The sequence below is a fragment of the Magnolia sinica genome, chromosome 18, assembly GCF_029962835.1.
Source record: "Magnolia sinica isolate HGM2019 chromosome 18, MsV1, whole genome shotgun sequence".
NCBI classification, from domain to species: domain Eukaryota; kingdom Viridiplantae; phylum Streptophyta; class Magnoliopsida; order Magnoliales; family Magnoliaceae; genus Magnolia; species Magnolia sinica.
The window spans coordinates 54,314,161-54,325,270 of NC_080590.1; the positions used below are offsets into that span (position 1 = coordinate 54,314,161).

The 11,110-nt window shown below is 37.3% G+C and overlaps 1 non-coding gene across 1 annotated transcript; it reads right to left on the bottom strand.

The window, feature by feature from the left end:
• Nucleotides 1–3,451: 3,451 nt before the first annotated feature.
• On the bottom strand, nt 3,452–3,558 carry LOC131234081 (small nucleolar RNA R71). Its single transcript, XR_009165494.1, has one exon. It is a non-coding gene; the product is annotated as a small nucleolar RNA R71 (small nucleolar RNA).
• Nucleotides 3,559–11,110: the final 7,552 nt, after the last annotated feature.

The window sequence follows — 11,110 nt, forward strand, 5'->3', positions numbered from 1 at the left end:
AAGTTGTTAGGAATGGGCAGCCTAAAATAATGGGAAATTGAGCGCTAGCATTTACACATGGTTCAGTGTCTAGTACAATAAAATCGATGGGGAAGTAGAATTGCTCCACTTGGACTAACACATCCTCTAAGATTCCCCTTGGTACCTTAATAGAGTGGTCAGCGAGTTGGAGCGTAATCGTGGTTGGTTTAAGCTCCCCTAACCCCATTTGTTGGTAAAACGAATAAGGTACTAAGTTTGCACTTGCACCCAAATCTAGTAAAGCATGATCAATTTGGAAATTCCCAATAATATAAGGAATAGTGAGACTTCCTGGGTCTTTGTATTTGGGTACAACCCTTTTCTGAATAATAGCGCTCACTTTCTCAGCGAGGAAGGCCTTCTTGTGGACATTTAATTTCCTCTTTGCAGTGCACAAGTCCTTAAGATATTTAGCATATGATGGAATTTGTCTAATGACATCAAGGAAAGGAATAATGACAGTAATCTTTTGGAGCACATCTAACATCTCTTGATATTTCATGGGGACGGTCGGGTTCCAAAGTTAGATGGGAACGAAACTGGAGGCTCATGTGACTTAGTCTCTTTATCCTTTTGTTGTTGTAGCTCTTGAACCATAGCCAATTCATCATTCTCTTAAGACGGTAGCTCATCCTTCAGTATTTCTACCGATTGCATTATCTTGTTATCGACCTCTTTTTCATTTCTCAAGCTAATGATGACCTTAACATGTTCATGATATAACTCACTTGGATTTGCGTCTCCAATGAAATGTGTATTTTTAGAGTTTGGCACAGGTTGAGAAGGAAGTGTACATTTTTTGCTCTAGCATTTAGTTGAGTCTCAATCCTAGCCACGACCGTCTTTAATTCCTGATTTGATTGGATTAGAGACTGATTCATTTGAGCTTGAGAGTTCATGAATGTGGTTAATGCATCCTTCACAGATGATCGCTTTGGTGGGGGCACTTATGGTGCATTGTTATGTGCTCTAAAGAAGTTATTTTGTGGAGACCCTTGATGTGCATTGGGTGCATTAATTTATGTTCCATTCCTCTAAATAAGATTAGAATGGTTACACCAATTTGGATTGTATGTGCTTTGTTGAGGGTCAAATTACATATTATCCCCCATTTATATCTTGGTTTTATGAACATGATAATGCTTAATGTTCTATTTTACTAATGTTTGTGTTGCAAGGTGAATTTAAGAGCTTTGATTGAAAAGGATGCTAAAAGCATGAATTTCATTCTCAAGAATCACCAAGGCAAGGGATGGATCTTAGAAGATTAAGATTGAAGAATTCGCATGCTAAAGATCCAAGAAAACTAAGTGAGGAATGAAGAGAATTAAATATTTGAAGTGAAGAAAAGGAATCCTAAAATTGTCTTGAAAAAACATATTCTAAAACTCTGGGTCATTTCGTGAAATTTGCAGAGTGAAGTATATTCCGAAAAACTGCACAGAGTGAAGTTTATTTTATTAAATTGCATAAATTTGAGGTGGTTTCTAGAGTTTTCCAACTAGGTGCAAAAGTTGGAGTTCCACTACTATAAATAGGACTCCCTAGGATGCTCCAAGGCATCTTCTTGGATTTAAGGAGTGGAGCAAAAGGGTGGAGAAGTCATCACCAAGAGTTTTTCTTCTTCTTCCTTAGTTATTTTCATGTTTTTCTTAAGAGACTTTGGTCCAATCATGTCTATGGTTGGCTAAACCTCTTAGCTATAGCTAAGAGGTGCAGCTTGTAGCATGATGGGATGTTTTTATTGCTTTGATTCATATTTATGTTGAACTTACTTTGATTCTATTTTGATATTTAAAGAATACTTTTAGTTTTAAATGATTTATTGTGACTTAAATTACAGTAGATCTGCAATAGCTTTGAATATCTTCTTTTCCTATTTTGAGATTATGGGATTGATAAATCCTGTTATTTGCCATCGTCTCATGGGCATGGTTTGGTGATGGAATCCCTGCCAATTTTTATAATTCTCCTCTTTTAAGAGTTAGGTCAAAGGAAGTTCAGATTTAATCTTAATTGCTATATCTTCCAATTGGATAGGATATGACTCCACTTCCAATTGTGTTACTTGAGTCAAGTAAGGAATCACCCTGATTGCTACAACTGAATCCTTGAAAACCCTAGTTCCCACATTTAAATTCTTAGTTTTAATTACTCTATTCACAATTACTCTCAAATACTTTAGAATAAGTTTCACATCTTCTTCTAGTTCTACTTCTAGTTAATTTCAAAAACATATAAGTTTCAGTCCCTATGGATTTAACCTCAGTCTTACAGAGATTATTACTACATCGCGACCCTACACTTGGGGTTGTGAATAAGTTTTTTATGCCATTGCCGGGGATTGTCGGTTGCATTTTTTGAATTTGATTAGTTTTGGAATTAGGTTAAGATTATGATTTATTTACTTTCTATTTTTAGGTTAGGATTGCTTTTAATTTGTTTTTAGAAACTCACTTTTCTTTTTATTTCTAGATTTAGAAACTTTCCTTTTTTGTTTTTAGAAACTCGGTTGCTACTTTTTAGAAACTTTCTTAATTTATTTTTAGAAACTTTCCTTTTTCATTTTTAGAAACTAGGTTGATTTTTTAGAAACTTTCCTTTTTTGTTTTTAGAAACTAAGTTATTCTTTTAGAAACTTTCCTTTTTAGTTTTAGGCACAAACTCATCTTTCTATTTTTATTTTTAGAAACTTTCTTATTTCTTTTTTAGAAACTAATTTACTTGCCTTTTCCTTTTACATGATCCTAGCATAGAAACTTCTAATTTGGTAACTTCCTTCAAATTCTCTCTTTTTCTATTTCTAGATTTCTATTTCCCTTCTTTCTTTTAGGTTTAGGTTAGATTCTGAAATTGAGGACTGAGAGTGTTTCATGCTTAAGTTGGTCCGTGATAACACTCGATGTCTCTTGAGTGAAGGAGGTTTGGTTGAGGGGTTATCTATCCATCATATGATTAGATACCACTCGAGATCCATAGAATTAACTGAAGTTATGGCTGCCAATCAACCTCCAAATCATCAACCTAGGGTTGAGGAAATCCAGGATGAGAATGAGGTACATTAAGCACCCATGCCTTATACATTATGAGATTATTTACCACCAGCGGGGATGAGCACACCTTCCTGTATAGTTTTTTTTAGAGAATGTAGGACATGAACATCAAGCCGGGAGTGATCCAACTCCTTCCAAAATTCTATGGACTTGAATTTGAAAATTCATATCTACACTTGAAAGAGTTTGATGAGATAATAATGACTTTATACTTTCCTAATATGTCAGAGGACATGGTCAGGCTGAAACTCTTTCCCTTCTCCTTAAAAGAAAAGGCCAAGACGTGGTTACACTCACTACGTCCACGATCGATTGGCAGATGGAATGATATGACAAGGGAGTTTAGTAAGAAAATTTTCCCATATCATAAAACGAACACCTTCAAAAAGTCAATCATGAACTTTGCCCAAAAGGAAGATGAAACATTCTTCCAATGTTGGGAGCGGTTCAAGGATCTTATCAGTTCATGCCCACAACATGGTTTTAAAATGTGGTGCATCACCAATTTCTTTTACGATGGACTGACATCTTCCATGCGCTAATTGGTCGAGACGATGTGCATGAGGAATTCATGAATAAAGATGTCAACGATGTATGGGATTATTTAGATAGACTTGCTGAAAATGCACAATCATGGGACATCTCTCCAAAACCCACAATTTCTAAGCCTACTCAATCAAAGGAAAGGGGAGGAATGTATGCTATAAAAGAAGAAAATGACTTGAGTGCAAGGCTGGCCAATCTCATAAGAAGAGTCGAGGCCATGGAACAACAGAAGGATAAGGATGAGAAAGAAGTTTGTGGTATTTACGCTTGCAACATACATACAACTAAAAATTATCCAACAATACCTACTTTTCAAGAAATTCTAAATAAGTATTCAAATGTCGTGAACAACTACCGAAGACCTTTCAGTGGACCCACCCAACTCCAGTTGGAGGAATGGACAAACTACTTGTAACGCCCTGTCTTTTCAGGACCCGAGTATATGACTCATTTCTCAAAAATCCGAATGTTAACCTTTAAGGATGGTTAAATTCAAGTATATTTTTTTCTTTTATCAGAGTAAGCAGATGAGTGTAGAATGGACAAGTAAGCATAAAGGAAAATTTTTAATTTCATTTAGAATATACAAAAGGTTGCCCATAATGACTTATACAAACTAATGTCTCTACATTAACAATTATATGATTTACATACATGAGAAATATAAAAGAAATATATAACGAAAGCTGCAAGGTAGCACAGCTTCCTTGATAGGTACAACCATGCATCATTGATCATCATAACGGATCCTCATCAGTCTGAACCTAAAAATCACTTAAGCCACCTATGCTACCTATATAGTTATATTTATTTGATGGATGAGTGGCCAACTCAGTGTGAATTCTCCTCAAGATTACACACCACCGCATTAGGTAAGCATAGTTATAAATCAAAGCATACAAAACAATACATGATGTAGGTCTTATTAGATGCATGGATACGTGAAGTATGCAATCATCGCCCCGGGGATGCTCATCCGTGCGGACAGTGGGCTCGTCACCCATGCAATCATCGAACCTGGAAAAAATCATCTAATCGAAACAATACATACATCACATATGATAGCAATAGATGCTGTTCTGTGCCATGTATGCATGATTAGCCAATTCGTTATTAATCTAATTACAACCAACCATTTTAAATAAGCTCAAAGGTCACTACGGGGGCTTGTCACCAGCGTAGGCCGACAGCTCGAGCATAGGTCCCATACTACCATCTCCTGCTCATGAGACTACCATCTTAGGATGTTTAATGAAAAATCGTCGACTAGTGGCTAATCATATTAAGTATATGGGGCTTACTATCGCATGGTTGCACGGTATAAAACATCGAACCCATATAGGAAAATACCAAAATAAAGCTACATAGGGCGATATCAAAATAAGCCACATAGGGTAGTTATTAAAACCATGCGATGAAAGACCATCCTTGAAAACCATTAGACACAACAACCTTGGATAGTAGGCCCACATCAATGATCCATCTAGACCACCACTCAATAACCACTAGATCAAAGGACCATTGCAATCACCGTCGATCGAGTTACATCCCAAGTATGGGTGTACATTTATAAGTGGGGGTTTCTCACTAATGTACCAGTTTAAATTTCATAAGCAATCCACAAATAATACACAAGCATGAACAAATATACAGGATGAACATTAAGCATGTAATATAGAAATTCAATTTCCACCAGCTAACATATGTGATTATAAAAGGGAGATATCAAATATAAATTAAAATACAAACTATAACTTAAGCTAATAAGAAAATGGAAAGCTCAAGGGGAAGAATCATCACCTAATGAACCGAATCACCTTCTAGTGTCACTATGTGCTTGCACGCTTAGAATTAGATCCTACCATGAATTGTGAAATTTGCACATGAGATCAATGTTCTACCAAGTGTCTATGGTCAAGATTTATACAATCTAGGGTTTTGATTACTTTTAGGATTTTAATATAGAATTAGGGCTTCATCCTAGGGTTTAGTTATAGACTTTAGATTCTAGGATTTAAATTCTGAATTAATAATAATAATAATAATAATAATAATAATAATAATATTATTATTATTATTATTATTATCGTACCATGGATCAAATAATATTCACATTAATGATGGTTCATAAGTTCGTATTTGAATGTACCAACATTCTCATAATAGCTAATAATCTCTTAAATAATTCAAGTAATAATAATAAAATTTCTACAAATAGTGCTATAATAAGGACTAATGCCAATAATACTAAAAATTTCAAAACGATCGTTAATATTAACAATATGCTTAATGTTAGCTAACAAGGCACTAATAGTTATCGTAATAAAATAAATAGTATATTTTAATCATCAACGATAATATTTAAGGTAGACAAAACAAAACTCAAATATTTAATAACGATAATCTTTATATGTAACGACTAATATTAATATAGATAATCTATTACTGGTCATTCAAATATAATATTAACAAGTCTAATGATGATTGTGATAATAACAATATAACCAAAATAATTTCTATATGGAAAGAGAATGTGGGCTCACCTTGGGTGGGCGTCTACTGATCTGGGTCAGACCCTGGGACTGGTTGGGTTGGTCCTGCCCGAGTTGACTCGTTGTGAGTCACCATCCATAGCCGTTCTCTCCTATAGCTGCATGGAAGAACACCTCAACTCGGATCGGCGTGGGCCCGGACCCTAGCTATTCTATTTGCGGTGTAAGGGCCCATGAGCCATGAGAACAACACTCCAGCTAGAGCTAGTTCCTGGATTGAGTTCAGACTCGACTCAGCCCAGAACTTCACTAGACAACCGTGCCAGATCCAATCATCTCCTCCACACTAGGATGGTCGGATTGACACGAGTTGGATAGCAGGCAGTGAGTCAACTCGACCACAACCCATTAGTTGGGCAGCGTCGACATTGCACACGAACAAACTCCCTGTCCCATCTCTTTCTTCCCATCACTCTCTCTCTCTCTCTTCTCTTTGTCTCACCTCTTCCTATGGATTTTTACCTCCCCAAAAGCATCCAGCAATGGGGCCAAGCTTGGCCTGACTCAGCCCAACTCAGCTCGGTTGAGCCAGTGCGGCAAATGTACTTTCTCTCCCATTCTGTTTCTGCTTCTCCCTGCTTCTTTCTTCTTTCTTCCTTTCTTCCTCCTTCTCCTCCATTCTCCTCACTGTCTCTCCTTCCCATCCTTCCAGCTTCTTTCTTCTAGTTGGGAATGTCTAGCCATGGACGTCCAGCTCGGACAGCCACCCCCTGTTCACTCTCTCTATTTTTTTCTCAAATGTGGCTGTTGTGTGAAATGGAAGGAATAGGGCATTTTCTCCCTTTTTTGTAGGGACTCTAGCACCCTCAGGTCTGTTGGATGCGAACAGAAGGCTGGGATTTAATCTCGCAACCAGGTTTCCTTGAAACAACTAATACATTGTTGGTTTTGGGCACCGATTTTTCACAGACACACCCCTAGCACTTGAGTAACGGACGGACGGTCAAGATTCCTCCATTAGGGATGGTCCAGATAAGCCTTTGCAGGCTTACGCGGATCGCCAAGTTGTCAAACGAAAGGAGAAATGGAAGTTTTCTATTTTTTTTTGAAACATTAGCCACGTGCAGCCTCCTTGCGCTCGTGCTTGTGTGCACGGACAAGTGAAAATGCACATGGGACCCACCATGTGTTGTTCGGGCCCATCAGACCAATAAGATGGACGGTTCAGATCAACTCTAGGTGACCTGTATTGATTGCAGGTGGTCAGTTTCAAGAGGACAGGAAACACAATTCTGCCCATGCGCCAGCTTACTTCAGCTCGAAACTGAGCACATTGTTGTAGGTTTCAATACAACGAGAGCGTTGGGTTTTGCTTGAGGCCGTGCCCTAAGCATGATGGATGGTTTAGATCATTCAAGAGGATGATCGTGGTGGGCCACTGATCACTCCAACAGAAACGGTCTATTTTAGGCCATTGCAGGCGGGAACAAAGAAGGAGAAGAAGGAAATTTCCTTCTTTAGAAATCTCGGTCAGACCTGGTTTGACCAAGCAGTGTTGTCCACTGCATAACGGTTACACTGCCCTAGTTGTACACGTGCACTAATGTGGGTCCATCATGATGGTTGTGATAAATCCACTCTACTCATTCCCTCTAGGAGGTCCAAGTTAGGGCCTTTGCCCAGAAATCAGGTAGATCCCAGGGCCCAGGTGGGCCCCACCACTTGGTTCGGGTCATATGGGTGGGTTTCCATTAATCTAAGCATCGGATAGTTCCGAATCTGGATATCGACGGTTAAAAGTGTCTTAGGGACCACCCAGTTGAGAATTTGTGGTTTAATTAGGGATTAGGTGCCCTAATACGTGTTTAGAGTAATTAGTCAAGTAATTTAACCGACCTTAAAACATGTACTTTAACAACCTAATCAAATGTTTTAATCAATGTAAGACATGTATTTAAGTAACCTATAAGGTATTCTAATCACTTCTAAGGCATTGGTTTAAGTCAGCCTATCAAGTATTCTAACCTATTCTAAGATATTTATTATGTAAACTATTCGAGTATTCTAAAAAATTCCAAGACATTTGTTTAAATAACTAATCAAGTCTTCTAATTAATTGAGCATTATAATCAATTCTAAGGCATGTGTTTAAGAGAGGTAACCAGATAGTCTAATTACTTCTGAGACCTACCAATGATCAAATTGCTCATACGGTATGTATTTAAGTAAGCTACCAAATGATTAGCCATCTAAGGGTCATCGTTCGTAGTTATAATAAAAATTATCCTTATCCTAAAAATAAGTATTTCTAGTGATATGGTGATCCATCTTGGAACTCGACGGACGGATAACTTAATGTACGGATGGGGATTGTTTCCAAGGGTTGGATTTAGACTAGAATGAACATGAGTGCTTACTTAAGCTAGGTTTGTATTTATGCCAAATTTGGTTACACCGTAACACTCGAGGACTGGATGTACGAGGTGTTACACTACTACTCCTTAATGATTCCCTAACCAATTCCTGAATCAAGGAAACCTTTAAGAGGATCCAATCTTAAAACACCTTCAAAATCAAGAGCTTTTTAACCAGCGTATAATGCAGACCATTCAAGACCTTTCAGAGGCTATAAAAGGGTGTGATGCAAAAATTTTGAGTGGGGAGAAAGAGATTTTTTTGGCCCAACCTCTCCCCAATCTTAAACCACAATATGAAATTAGTGAACCAAGCTCTTCAAATCAATATGTGGAACAATCTAAGTCTATCACCACTCTTAGGAGTGGTAAAACAATTAACAAATCTATTCCGGTAAAGACTAAAAAGTCTAAGGACCCAAAAGAAGACACAGATGATATATCTAGCATTGCTCCACATGAATTAGAACCGAAAACTCAAGGCAAGCTGATTGCTCCATTCCCTTAACGGTTGATTGCACTAAAGCCTCTATCAAACTCTCAGGATATTCTAGAGGTGCTTAAGTAAGTGAAGGTCAACATCCCTCAACTGGATGTTGTTAAACAAATCCCTTCCTATACCAAAATTTTAAAAGATCTATGCACTACCAAGAGACAATAAACTATTCAATAGAGATTTTTTTCTGACAGAAAAAGTGAGTGCCATCCTCAAGCAAGATGTGCCACAAAAATACAAAGACCAGGGTAGTCCAACCATCACTTGTGTAATTGAAAACTACCGAATCGAGCACACACTTCTTGACTTGGGGGCGAGTGTTAATCTGATTCCTTACTCGGTTTAAGAACAACTGGACTTAGGTGAATTAAAACTCACTCGGACCACATTACAACTTATTGATCGATCAGTTCGTGTACCCAGAGGGATCATTGAGGATGTGTTGGTCCAGGTTGAAAATTTCTAGTATCCAGTAGATTTTATCTTTCTGGATACTTGACCCATCGTGATATGAGCACTCAAATTCTCGTCATTCTTAGTCGTTCATTCCTTGCTACATCAAATGCAATCATTAATTGTAGGAATGGAGTCATGAATTTATATTTTAAAAATATGACATTGGAGCTCAATATTTTTTTCAATATGAGCAAACAGGAAGATGATGATGACGAGGCCCACGACATTAACATGATTGACTGTTCGTGAAAGACAGAGCGCTCCTGACTTTATACTCTAACCCTCTTGAGATGTGTTCAGACCACTCCCCTGATTTGGATGATGACACAATTAGAGAGATGGATGTCATGCTTGAAACTGCGTCGGTACTTGAAGTTAACTGATGGAGGCCACAATTTGAAGATTTGCCCCAAACTGATGTAATGCCTCTACCGTCTAGCTTCAAGACACCGAAGCTTGACTTAAAATCTTTGCCTGCTGATCTTGAACAGGTTTACTTAGGTAAAGAAGAGCCATACCCAATGGTGACTTCTTCCCACCTTGAGAAAAAATAAGGGAGTATGCTCATTTCCACTCTCGAAAAAGATAAAGGAGTTATTGGGCATATCATCACAGATCTCGATGTGGTGAATGAACTCCTTTTAACTGAATTGTTTGAAGATTACTTGACACACTTTGTAGATTTAAATGGCCCCATGATAGAAGAAATAATGGATGCCTTGCAAAATAATACATCGGTGGTAATTACTGACCAAGAGAACCTTTATTCTGAATCTCCTCCTTCCACATATCTTAAATGGTTACCATTAATGGAAGAGGAGCTGAAAGTTGAACTGAAGCTCAAAACTTTGGAATATGTTGAGAGTACATCACCTACTGAGAACTTCTCTAAATTTTATCTACTTGTAGTCTCTGATTCACCATGTTGCGCTAACTCTGAAACTTTTTATCTCGGGTGAATCATATGTACTTTGGATATCTCAAGAGATTAAAAGGAAATTTTATGCTGAGGTCCACAAATTTCAGTGGAAAATCATACTCCGTGGCATCCAATCCTATTGCAAAAAAGGCTTTTGGATGATCTTGTTATGAAACTTACTAAGAAATTTATCAAGATATTTGTCAGAGGAGGAACCTTACGACATGACTAAGTAGCTTTCCCCTATTTCGTAGTTAAGTTTATTATTTTCAAAGAATTTATGATTAGGATAGTTTGCTTTTTGCCATTTAGGATAGTTTGCTTTCCACTGTTTAGGATAGTTTTCTTTCCACTATTTAGGATAGTTTTATTTCTCTTTGTTTAATTCTTGTGTTAACCCATCTTCACACTGAGACCATTCGAAAAGCCTCAAAATTCCTTCTTCACGTATTACCTTTCTATCACCTCCCTTCTCTTTTCATTAACTCTTTTGCATTACATGCTTATTTCTTTCACATTGAGGACAATGTAGATTTTTTGGTTGGGGATGGGGGATTAGGTGAATTAATTAATGTTTTCTTAGTTTTGAGCAAAATGTTTGAAAATTTTCAATGTTTCAAGTTGAAATTTGTTTGGGAAGCGATGAATTGTGAACCTAAGAATGCATTAGGTATGATAAAAATAGAGATTGAATTTTAGTTTGTTGGAGTTTT